Source organism: Cynocephalus volans, chromosome 1 (genome assembly GCF_027409185.1).
Source record: "Cynocephalus volans isolate mCynVol1 chromosome 1, mCynVol1.pri, whole genome shotgun sequence".
NCBI classification, from domain to species: domain Eukaryota; kingdom Metazoa; phylum Chordata; class Mammalia; order Dermoptera; family Cynocephalidae; genus Cynocephalus; species Cynocephalus volans.
The window spans coordinates 137,259,919-137,272,799 of NC_084460.1; positions in this window are offsets into that span (position 1 = coordinate 137,259,919).

Below are 12,881 nucleotides of genomic sequence, written 5' to 3' on the forward strand. Positions count from 1 at the left end.
AATTTTTTTGTTGTGTTGCTGTATTCTGATTGCTAATTTTTTGCTGAGGATTTTTGCATATATGTTCATCAAGGATATTGGCCTGTAATTTTCTTTTTTTTTGTTGTGTCTTTAGTTTTGTTATCAGAGTTAATGTTGGCCTCAAGGAATGAGTTTGGGAGAATGGCTTCTGTTACAATTTTTTGGAATAGTTTCAGGAGAATTTGTATTAATTCCTCTTTAAAGGATAGGTAGAATTCAGCTATAAAGCTGTCTGGACCTGGGCTTTTCTTTGTTGGGAGATTGCTGATTACTGCTTCAATCTCATTGCTTGTTATTGGTCTGTTTAGGTTTTCTGTTTCTTATTGGTTCAATACGGGTAGTTTGTATACATCCAGAAACTTATCCATATCTTCCAGGTTTTCATATTTGTTGTCATACAGTTGTTTATAATAGTCTTTAATGATTCTTCGTATTTCTGTGGTATTGGTTCCCTTTTCATTTCTGATTTTTGTTATTTGGGTCTTTTCTTTCTTTCTTTTTTTTTTTTTTTTTTGTTAACCTAGCTAATGGTTTGTCTATTTTATTTATCTTCTCTAAAAACCAACTTTTTGCTTTATTGATCTTTTCTATCATTTTTTGGGTCTCTATTTCATTTAGTTCTGTTCTGATCTTAATTGTTTCTTTCTGTCTACTACCTTTAGGATTGGATTATTGTTTTTCAAGTTCTTTGAGGTACACTGTTAGGTCATTTATTTGAAGTCTTTCTATTCTTTTGATTTAGCATTTATTGCAATGAATTTTCCTATTAGTACTGCTTTTGCAGTATCCCACAAGTTTTGGTATGATGCATCTTTATTTTCATTACTTTCAAGAAATTTTTTGTTTTCCTGTTTAATTTCTTCTTGGACCCATGGGTCATTCAGGTGCCTACTGTTTAGTTTTCATATAGTTGTATAATTTCCAGGGTTTTGCTTGTTATCAATTTCCAGTTTTAGTCCATTGGGGACTGAAAAGATACTTGGAATGATTTCAATTTTTAAAAATTTGCTGAGACTAGATTTGTGACATAATTTGTGGTTTATCCTGGAGAATGTTCCATTCCATGTGCTGATGAGAAAAAAGTATATTCTTTAGTTGTTGAGTGAAATGTTCCATATATATCTGCCAGGTCTAGTTGGTTTAAAGTATAGTTTAAATCCTGTGTTTCACTGTTGATTTGTTACCTATATGATCTGTCTAATGATGAGAGGGTGGTGTTTGGATCCCCCAGTATTATTGTATAGGGGTCTATTTCTTTCTTTAGGTCTAATAGTGTTTATTTTGTATATCTGCGTGCTCCAGTGTTGGGTTCATATATATTTATGATATATTTATGTATTCTTGCTGGATTGATCCCTTTATCATTACATAGTGGCCTTCTTTGTCTCTTTTTATGGTTTTTGGTGTAAAGTCTATTTTATCTGATATAAGAATAATTACTCCTGTTCGTTTTTATTTTCCATTTGCATGGTATATCTTATTCTATCCCTTCACTATTAGTCTGTGTGCATCTTTACTGGTGACATGAGTCTCTTGAAGACAGCATGTAGTTGGGTCTTGCTTTTTATCTAATCCATTAGTCTGTGACTTTTGAGTCAGGAGTTCAATCAATTTAAATTTAGGGTTGCTATTGAGAAGTGTTGTCTTATTCCTGGCATTCTATGGCTTTTTGTTCAGATGTTTTGGATATAATTTGTCCTTTCTTCTTACTTGATCATTGGTCTCAATGTTTGTGTGCTTTTTTTTTTTTTTTTTTTTGAGGTGGTAATATTTAGTTTCTTTTGTCTTTCTCATTTGCATTTGTGTTCTATTGGTGGGTTTTGTTCTTACTTGTGTATTTGTGGTAGTGATTATTGTGTGTCCAATTCCAGATTCAGGAGTCCCTTGAGAACTTCTTACAGGACTTTTTGTGTGGTGATGAATTCTTGCAGTTTTTGTCTGTCTGGGAAATACACTGTTTATCCCTCATTTCTGTAGGATAGCCTTGCTGGGTATAGTATTTTTGGCTGGCAGTTTTTTCTTTTAGTATTTTGAGTATGTCATCCCATTTTATTCTTGCCTCTGGGGTTTCAGTTGAGAAGTCCACTGTTAGTCTGATGGGGGCTCCCTTACAAATAACTTGACACTTTTCTCTTGCTGCTCTCAGGATTCTCTCTTTGTCTCTGAGCTTTGCCAGTTTTTCCTATAATGTGACTCAGAGAGGATATTTTTGGATTGCAACTGTTTGGGGATCTTTGAGCTTCTTGGTTCTGAAGGTCTGTGTCTCTTCCTATACCTGGGAAGTTTTCCATTGTTTCATTAAATAGATTTTCAATGCCTTTACTTTTATACTCCCCTTCATCTTAAGTATCTTTTCAGACTATAGTGGATTAAAACTAGAAATTAATAGTAAGTGAGACTCAGGACTCTATACAAATACACAGAAATTAATCAACAGGCTCCTGAATAACCAATGGGTCCAGGAAGAAATTAAACAGGAAATCAAAAAATTTCTAGGAACAACAAAAATAAAGACATAATATCAAAACCTGTGGGATACTGCAAAAGCAGTACTAAGAGGGAAGTTTATAGCAAAAAATGTCTACATTAAAAAAAAGAAGTATTTCAAGTAAACAACCTAACTCTCCACATAAAAGAACTAGAAAAACAAAACAATCCAATTCCAAAGTTAGTAGAAATAATCAAAATTAGAGCAGAACTAAATAACATGGAGACCCCCAAACAACACAATACATCAATGAAACAAACAGTTGTTTTTTTGAGAAGATAAACAAAATTGACAAACCATTAGCTAGGTTAACAAAAAAAAAGAAGAGAGAAAATTTTTGAATGACAAAAATCAGAAATGAAAAAGGAGACATTACAGCTGATTCCACAGAAATACAAAAAATCATTAGAGACTATTATAAATAACTATATGACAAGAAATTTGAAAACCTGTAGGAAATGGATATGTTTCTGGACACATACAAATTACCAAGAATGAACCAAGAAGACATAGAAAACATGAACAGACCAATAACAAGCAATGATATTGAAGCAGTAATCAGCAATCTCCCAACAAAGAAAATCCCAGGCCCGGATGGCTTTACTGCTGAATTCTATCAAATTTAAAGAGGAATTAATACCAATTCTCTTCAAACTATTCTAAAAAATTGAAACAGATGCCACCCTCCAAAACTCATTTTAGGAGTTTTAGGAGGCCAGCATCACCTTGATACCAAAACTAGACAAAACTACAACAACAAAAAAGAAAACTATAGACCAATATCTTTGATGAACATATACACAAAAATACTAGCAATCATACTCAATAAAATACTAGCAATCAGAATACAGCAACACATCAAAAAAATTATACACCATGATCAAGTGGGGTTCATCCCAGAAATGCAAGGATGGTTCAACATATGCATATTAATAAATGTGATACATCACATCAACTAAAGCAAGAACAAAAACAATATGACTATCTTAATAGATGCAGAAAGAGCATTTGACAAAATTCAACATCGCTTCATGATAAGGACTCTCAGCAAATTAGGTATTGAAGGAAGTATCTCAACACAATAAAAGCTGTCAAGACAAACCCACCACCAATATCATCCTGAATGAGGAAAAACTGAATGTGTTTGTCTTAAGAACAAGAACAAGAGAAGCATGCTCCTTCTCACCACTTCTATTTAACATAGTACTGGAAGTTACTAGTGAGAGCAATCAGGCAAGAGAAAGAAATGAAGGGCATCCAGATTGGAAAAGACCAAGTCAAATTGTCCCTGTGGCAGGTGACATGATCCTATATATAGAAAAACCTAAAGATTATATAAAATACTCTTAGAGCTGGTTAATAATTTCAATAATGTTGCAGGATACAAAATCAATGCCCCCAAATCAGTTGTGTTTATATTTATTTTTTATTATGAACTAATGGAAAGAGAAATCAAGAAAGTAAGCCCATATACAATAGTCAACTAAAGAATAAAATGCCTTGGAATCAATTTAACCAAGGAGGTGGAAGATCTCTACAATGAGAACTACAAACTACTACTGAAAGAAAGTAAAGAAGACATGAAAAGATGGGAAGATATTCATGCTCTTGGATTGGAAGAATTAACACTGTGAAAATATCCATAATAGTAAAAGCAATCTGCAGATTCAATGTAAGCCTCATCAAAATACCAAGGACATGCTTCACAGAAATAGAGAAAACAATCCTAACATTCATATGGAAAAAAAAAAAAAAGACCCCAAATAGCCAAAGCAATCCTGAGCAAAAACAAATGAAGCTGGAGGCATAAAACTACCTGCCTTCAAATTATACTACAAAGCTATAGCAACCAAAACAGCAATGGTCCTGTCATAAAAATAGACACTTGGACCAGTGGAACAAAATAGAGAATCCAGAGATCACCCCACAGCCTTACAGCCAACTGATATTTGACAAAGACAACAAAAACACACACTGGGGAACAGAGTCCTTCTTCAATAAATTGTGCTGGGAAAATTGGACATCCATATGCAGAAGAAGGAAACTAGACCTGCACCTCTCACTGTATACCAAAATCAACTCAAAATGGATTAAAAACTTATGTATAATACTGGAAACTGTATAACTGCTAAGGGAAGATATAGGGGAAACACTTAATGAACTAGGACTGGGCACAGACTTTCTGAACAAGAGCCCCAAAGCACAAGCAACAAAAGAAAAAATTTTAAAAAAGAGAGACTATATCAAATTATAAAGCTTCTGCCCAGCAAAGGAAACAAAAGAGTGAAAGAACAACAACCTACAGAGTGTGAGAAAATATTTGCAAACTATACATCTGACAAGGGATTAATATCCAGAACACACAAGGAACTTATGCACTTACCCAGTAAGAAACCAAATAACCCAATTAAAAACTGAGCAAAGGAGCTGAATAGACAGTTTTCAAAGGAAGACGTACAAATGGCCAAGAGGCACTTAAAAAAATGTTCAACGTCCGTAGTTATCAGGGAAATACAAATTAAAACCACATTGAGATATCACCTCACCCCAGTTAGACTGGCTATAATCAAAGTGATGGAGAATAACAAATGCTGGCGAGGATGTGGAGAGAAGGGAACTCTCCTACACTGTTGGTGGGACTGTAAATTACTACAACTAATATTGAAAACAGTATTGATGTTTCTCAAATGACTACAGATAGATTTTCCATACAATCCAGCAATCCCACTTCTAGGTATATACCCAAAGGAATGGAAATCATTCGTTGAAGGGATCCCAGCACTCCCATGTTCATCGAAGTTCTATTTACAGTAGCTAAGATATGGAACCAACCTAAATGTTCATTGATAGATGACTGAATAAGGAAAATATGGTATATATACACTATCGAGTACTACTCTGCCATGAAAAAGAATGAAATTCTGCCATTTGCAGCAACATGGATGAACCTGGAGAAAATTATGTTGAGTGAAATAAGCCAGGCACATAGGGGAAAATACCACATGTCCTCACTCATAAATGGGAGCTAAGAGAGAAAGAAGGAAGAAAAAAAGACCACAGTGGTGTATTGGACTTGAAGAGGGAGAGAGCATACCTAGGTTTGCAGAGTGGGGTGGAGAGGGGGGTGGGGAGGGGAAGGAAGGTCTGAGATTAATTGGGTGAGGGACATGGGGAATAATGACAATTTGTGGTAATGTGCATGCTGATCGTATTGATCTGGCCTCACATCTTGGGCATAAGTGGTGACGGCTGGCTTTGTAGCCCATGAATATCCATAACCAATAAAATAAATTTTAAAAAAAGATATTTGTTTCAAATTAAAGCACAATTTGTTTTAGCTAAACTGAATAAAAGCAATCCATACCTCAGCTGATCAAGTTGAAACTACAGACTATGAACACTAAGGCAGGATCTTCAGAGCAGCTTGAAAGAAAAAGCAGAATACTTTGAAGGACAGCAATTTACATAACCACAAAATGATAATTTCCAGATGAAAAGACACATATGATACAAAAATATAGTAGAAATGTGGGTAAATGTAAATATAAATTGACTTTAAAGAACAGTAATATCTAATTTGGAGGTGAAAAGGATAAATAAATATTAGATATCTATGATATAGAAGATGAGAACATGATGATTGAAGCTGAAGTTCTTAATTTTGAAGTTTTTAATGGAGTCCACTTATCAATTATTTCTTTTATAGATTATGCCTTTGCCGTTGTATCTGAAGTCTCTGCCATACCCAAGGCATCTAGATTTTCTTCTATGTTATCTTTTAGGAGTTTTATAGCTTTGCCTTTTACATTTAGGCCTATTATCCATTTTGAGATAATTTTTGTGAAGGGTGAAATTTCAATGCTCAGGCTCATTTTTGTTTTTGCACGTGGATATTCAGTTATTCCAGCACCATTTGTTTAAAAGACTATCTTTGCTCCATGATATTGTCTTTGTTCATTTGTCAAAGATTAGTTGACTATATTTGTGTGGTTCTATTTCTGGGCTTTCTATTCTATCTCACTGAGAACTTGATGTTTTCCATTTATTGATTAGTAGAGGATGACAGCCAGCACAGTAGTTGTACACTACACATGGGAAACATTTTCCCCAATGGTTGTTACCTCTTTTAAAGAAAGTTGTGTAGCCCTTCTGTTGGCCGCCTTCTCAAACACTCAGCTTCTAAGTTTTGCTCCTTCTATTGCTGCTCTATCCAATTAGCTAAAGTAGTTGTCCTAAGCCCCAATGTTTTTACCACATAAATGTTCTCTTTGACCACGGTTGCTGTCCAGAAGTTCTTATCTCTTTGACACAAGCTGGAAAATGTGGGGATCGTCAGTGACCCTTTCCTGGGTATTTAGTATTGAATTTGTCCTTGGTGGCCATATTTTCCACATGTCTACAAAAAACAGACAACTAGTCAGGGTGGCTGGGAAAATGAGAGACGGTGAGTGTGAGAGAGAAATAAAATAAACTGCAGAAAGGAGAGGCTGAAGAAATCCTGCTCATTCCAGAGCCCTGCCTGGCTCTCTGACCTTGTATTTTTGTAGCCTGGTTTTCTTAAGTTGGCTGGAATGGGTTTCTGTAACTTGAAGTTAAAAAATAAAGAAGAAAATCTAAATTAATATACTATCCCTCCAGTGAGCTGCAAAGATTATTCATATGTGACTCCTGTTTTTAATTAATGCTATTCCAAGTTTTTCCCTATGAGATTTGGCATATCTAGTCATGAAGCCAAATGTTAAAAGGGTTCCACAATCTGTTTAAAAACTATTGCTCTAAGATAAACCTCATAGATGCCTTTCATCCTTTTAAATTGGCACTCCCACAAAAGGGGAAACATGTCTGAGGCCTTGAGGCAGAGGCAGTGGACATGCTTTGGGGAAATGAACTTAGAGAACAGCTTAACAAAGCCTTATAGGGACCCTGGAGTCAAAAGAAATCACTCAAGAGCAGGTGTCAAGGTGAATTGAAGAGAGGTCTGACTCTAAAAATGAATGAAATATTGGAAGAGATTGGAAGTGTGAGAATCCACAGAGAGCGAGTCCATAAAGTTTGCATTGCATGTTACTCATTTATGATCAAACTCTGCCCTCCAGTACCTGAAATAGGAAAGTCTGCTAAAAATGCACTTCAGTGTGCTAAAAGTGAATGCTGAGCAAGATTTGTGGGCTTATTGTGAATTAAGTAATAACATTAACACATACTCCGAATATCACAAAAATAATGCGATCAAAGTGACAGTGAAGGTTTTGAAGACTCTAAAATATTACAAGAAAGATCCCATTAGGTTATGGAGAATATAGATGTGCAAACCTCAACTCCTTAGAGAATTTTCATGTGTTTGAGTGTTTGGAAATGCATATTCCCTTGAGAATTGTTATAAACGTACAAATAAATCTTAAGACCCACACTAAATGGCTCCTTTTTTGGTTCAAATTCTTTAAAACTACATTTAAAATGGAAAACAAAAACAAAAACAAGGACGGTCACAGTCCCATCTAAGCTTTCTTTTCTCTAATCTCTCTCTTCTCCATTTTCTATGCCGTATTTTAGGTCAATATCATTTTTTCCTTATATTATTTATAGTAAAAATGACAGAAAGCACCTATTATGTGCCTGTGGTTCTCTCAATGCTATCATGTAGATGACTATTATTATCTCTATTTTACAGTTGAGGAAAAGATCAGAGAAGCTAAGTATTGCCCAAAGTAACAGTTAGTAAGTGGTAGAAACCTCGGCCCCCGTGTCTGTCCTCATAACTACCTCACATTACTGCCTCTCCAAGTGGTATTTCAGGCAACCACTGTCTTCAGCTGCTTAGTTGAGAAACTCTCCAAACCCACAGACTAATTTGAAAGAGTGAGTGGTCGGATTTGTATCAGGTTATCTCCTTCCTCTGTGCACAATAGGTTCAAACAGGAAGGTATACCACACAATGACGATCAACTCATATCCTGAAAATGTGGAATTAGAACAATAGAAGTTGAGCCCCTTAGCCAAAGAGCTGTGCTGAAAGATCTTAGAGGGTTGGGGTAGGTTTGCTTTATTGCTGTGACAAAGCCATGTGCAAAATGCAATTATGGAAGAGCAGAAACTGAGGATAAATGGAGTAATTCACTGTGGACCACAAACAATCTCTGGGCCTCAATATTTTTGCTCATGTTCAGAAAGACTGTAACAATTTACATTTTCTGCAAGTTAGAGTGCATTATTCTGTTATCTTTATAAACACCAGGTTGTCCATTTTTGTTGTTATTGTTTATGCTATTTGAACAAAAATGACTGTTTTTATTTCCACATTTGGGATTAATAGTGAATTAAATATCTTTTTACATATTTTAATATTTGCTTGACCAATTTTATTTCTTATTTTGTAAACTGTTTACATAGTTTGCTAATGTTTTTATTGGTTTGTTCTTTTAGTTTCCCTCAGTTATCTATAAGAATTCACGGTTTATTAATTTTGTAACTCTTTATCTATCATATATTTTGCGAATATTTTCCTATTTGTTTACACTGGATACATAATTGATTTCTTTACCTCTTGTTTTGTCCCTTTCTATATCACTGCATGTATGCTCTTTCCAAAATCTAAATATAATCATGAATCTTTTCTCTTTTAAAAAAATTCAATAGGTCTTCTACACCTGTCAATTAAATTCCACTCTCTGCTTCTATGAGTTCAACTGTTTTAGATTCATCATGTAAGTGAAATTATGTAATATTCTTCTTTGTCTGGATTATTTTATTTAGCATAATGTCCTTCAGATTCATCCACATTGTCTCAAATTGTAGGGTTTCCTTCTTTTTTAAGGCTGAATAATATTCCATTGTATGCATATACTACATTTTCTTTTTCCATTCATCCATCAGTGGACATTTAGGTTGCTCCCATGTCTTTGCTGTTGTGGATAATGCTGCAATGAATGTGGGAATACAGATTCTCTTTTCAATTCCTTTGGCTGTATACCCAGAAATGGGATTGCTGGATCATATAATAGTTCAACTTTTAATTTTTTGAGGAAACTCCACACTGTTTTCCATAGTGGTTGCATCAATTTACATCGCCCTCAACAGTGTACAAGGGTTCACTTTTTTCCACAATCTTACCAACATTTGTTGTTTTGATAATAGTCTTCCTAACAGGTATGAGGTCATATCTCATTGTGGCTTTCATTTACATTTCCCTGCTGATTAGGGATTTGGAGCACCTTCTCATATTCCTGTTGGCCATTATATGTGTTTTTGCAGAAATGTCTACTTAGTTCCTTTGTTCATTTTTTAATCAGATTTTTTTTCTTTTGAGGTATTCGAGTTTCTTTTATTTTGGATATTAACCCTTTATCAGATATATGGTTTGCAAATATTTTTATTTTATCCAAATGGTTCCATTTTCATTTAATTGATTGTCTCCTTTGCTGTACAGATGACTTTTAGTTTGAAGTAATTCCACTTGTGTATCTTTTATTTTGTTGTCTGTGCTTTTGGTGTCTATCCAGGATTTTATGGTCAAGGCCAATGTTAACAAACTTTTCAGGGGAAAAAGTTTCTGCTAATTCCACAGTTTCAGGTCTTATGTTTAAATCTTTAATTCATTCTAAGTTAGTTTTTGTATACAAGGTGAGGTATCCAACTTCATTCCTTTGCATGTGTATATTCAGTTTTCCAAACACCATTATTGAAGAGACTGTCCTTTCTCCATTTGTGTTCTTGGCAATTTCATTGACAATCAGTTGACCATAAATGTGTGAATTTATTTCTGGTTTCTCTATTCAGTGCCATTGGTCTATATCTTTGTTTGTATCCCATTGCCATGCTGTTTTGATTACTATAGCTTTGTAGTAGTGTTTGAGGTCAGTTAGTGTGATACCTTCAGCTTTGTTTCTTTTGTTCAAGCTTGCTTTGGCTAATTGCGGTCTTTTGTGGTTCCATGAGAATTTTTGGATTTTTTTTCTATTTCTGTGAAAAATGCCATTGGAATTTCAATAGGGATTGTATTGAATCTGTAGATCTCTTTGGATAGTATGGACATTTTAATATTGGTAATTCTTCCAATCCATGAACACAGGATATCTTTCCATTTATTTGTATCTTCTTCACTTTTTTTCATCAAATTTTACAGTTTCTGTATAGATCTTTCACCGCTTCAGTTAACTTATTCCTAACTATGTTTTTTTTTTTTTTTTTTTATGCTATTGTAAATAGGACTGTTTTTTGGTTGTTTTTCAATTTCTTTTTCAGATAGTTTGCTGTTAGTGTATAGAAATACTGCTAATTTTTGTATATTGATTTTGAGTCCTGCAATTTTGCTAAATTTATTTATTAGTTCTAACAGTTTTTTTTTAATGTGTGTATGTGTGTGTGTAAAGCCTTTAGGGTTTTCTGTATATAAGAATATGTTGTCTGTAAACAGAGATAATTTTACTTTTTTTTCTTATTTGGGTGCCTTTTAATTCTTTTTCTTACCTAATTTCACTGGCTAGAACTTCCATTACTATATTGAACTGAAGTAGTGAGAGGAAGTATCCTTGTTTTTTTCTTGATCTTAGAGAAAAAAGCTTTCAGCATTTCATTACTGAGTATAAATTTAGCTGTAGGTTTTTTTGTGTATGGCCTTTATTATGTTGAGGTAGATTACTTCTATACCTAGTTCATTGAGAGTTTTTATCATAAAAGCATGTTGAATTTTGTGAGATGCTTTTTCTGCATCTATTAAAATGGTTGTGTGATTTTTATCTTGCATTCTGTTAATGTGATGTATCACCTTTATTGATTGGTATATATTGAACCATCCTTGTATCTCAGGTATAAATCTCACTTGATCATGATGTACGATTTGCTTTTTGTGTCATTGCATTTTGTTTGCTAGTATGTTGTTGAGGATTTTTGTATCTATGTTCATCTGGGATATTGGCCAGCGATTTTCTTTTCTTTTATTGTACTTATTTGGCTTTGGTATCAGGGTAATGTTTATTTCTTAAAATGAGTTTAGAAGTATGCCCTCATCTTCAATTTTTTGGAAAAGTTTGACAAAAACTGATGTCAATTTTTCTTTAAATATTTGGTAGAATTCACCTGTAAACCATCAGGTCCTGACCTTTCCTTTCTTGGGAGATTTTAATAACCAGTTCAATCTCCTTACTTGTTATTGATCTCTTCAGACTTTCTGAACAGATATTTATCTGTTTCTTCTAGGTTATCCAATTATTTGATATATAATAATTTATAGCAGTCTCTTATGATCCTTTGGATTTCTGTGTTATCAGTTGTAACATCTCCTATTTTATTTATGGTTTTATTTATTTGAGTATTTTTTTTTTACTTAGTTAATCTACATAAAGTTTTGTTGATTTTGTTTTGAGAAAAAAACAGCTTTAATTTTATTTATCTTTTCTGTCATTTTTCAATTTCCATTTATTTCTGCTTTGATCTTTATTTCTTACTTTCTTCCACTACTTTCAAGCTTAGCTTGTTCTTTAATTAGTTCTTTAAAGTGTAATGTTAGGTTGTGATGGAGTTTGGATGTGTCGTCCCCTCCAAAACTCATGTGGAAATTTGATCCCCAGTGTGGCAGTCTTGGAAACTGATTGAATCATGGGGGTGGATCCCTCATGAATGGATTAATGCTCTCCCTGGGGGTGGGGGTGTAATGAGTGAGTTCTTGCTCTATTTGCAGAAAGGGTTTTAACACAAATAGGTCTCTTCTGCCTCCACCTCCAACTCCTCTTCCTGCTTCTTCTTTCCCATATTCTTTTTTTTTTTTTTTTCTGAAACATGAACACTCCTAATGTTAGACCTCCCCACTGCAATTCCTTTTCCAGAAAGACCTTGCATGCTGAGAAATCTGGAGTGTGGGAATTGAAGCCTAGGGCCTAGAGACAGAAAATGCTATTGAAGGTACTAGCAAGGAATTTCTGAGCTATATGTTGGTGGATCAGTGTGTAGATTAGTTCCTATTGTAGTTTATAAGAAGGGGAAAAACAAGATTTGCTAAGCCAGCATGGAAGAATAAGGAATAAAGGGGGAGGAAGTAAAAATATTTTAGAATTATATGTATTAGGAAGTTGAGTTAATTCAAATTTTTGAACATTTTGGAGCTTACATAAATATTTTCTTTTCTCTTCTTTTTGTTCCTTTCTCTTTCTAGTGTCAGTAAGAACAGATTCTAGCTTTAATCTGGTAATTTACATTTAGTGAACTTAAAAAAAGAGGATATTGATTAAACTATGATTGGAAATAGACCTAAAGCAGAGAAAAATCTTTCTGCTTTGATTTTCTTCTTTGTTTTCTGGTCTCCAATGCCCCTTCATTAATTGGTTTGCTTTCCTAGTCATGTGTGTTGTTTTTTATAAAATTAAATTGATATTGTTAT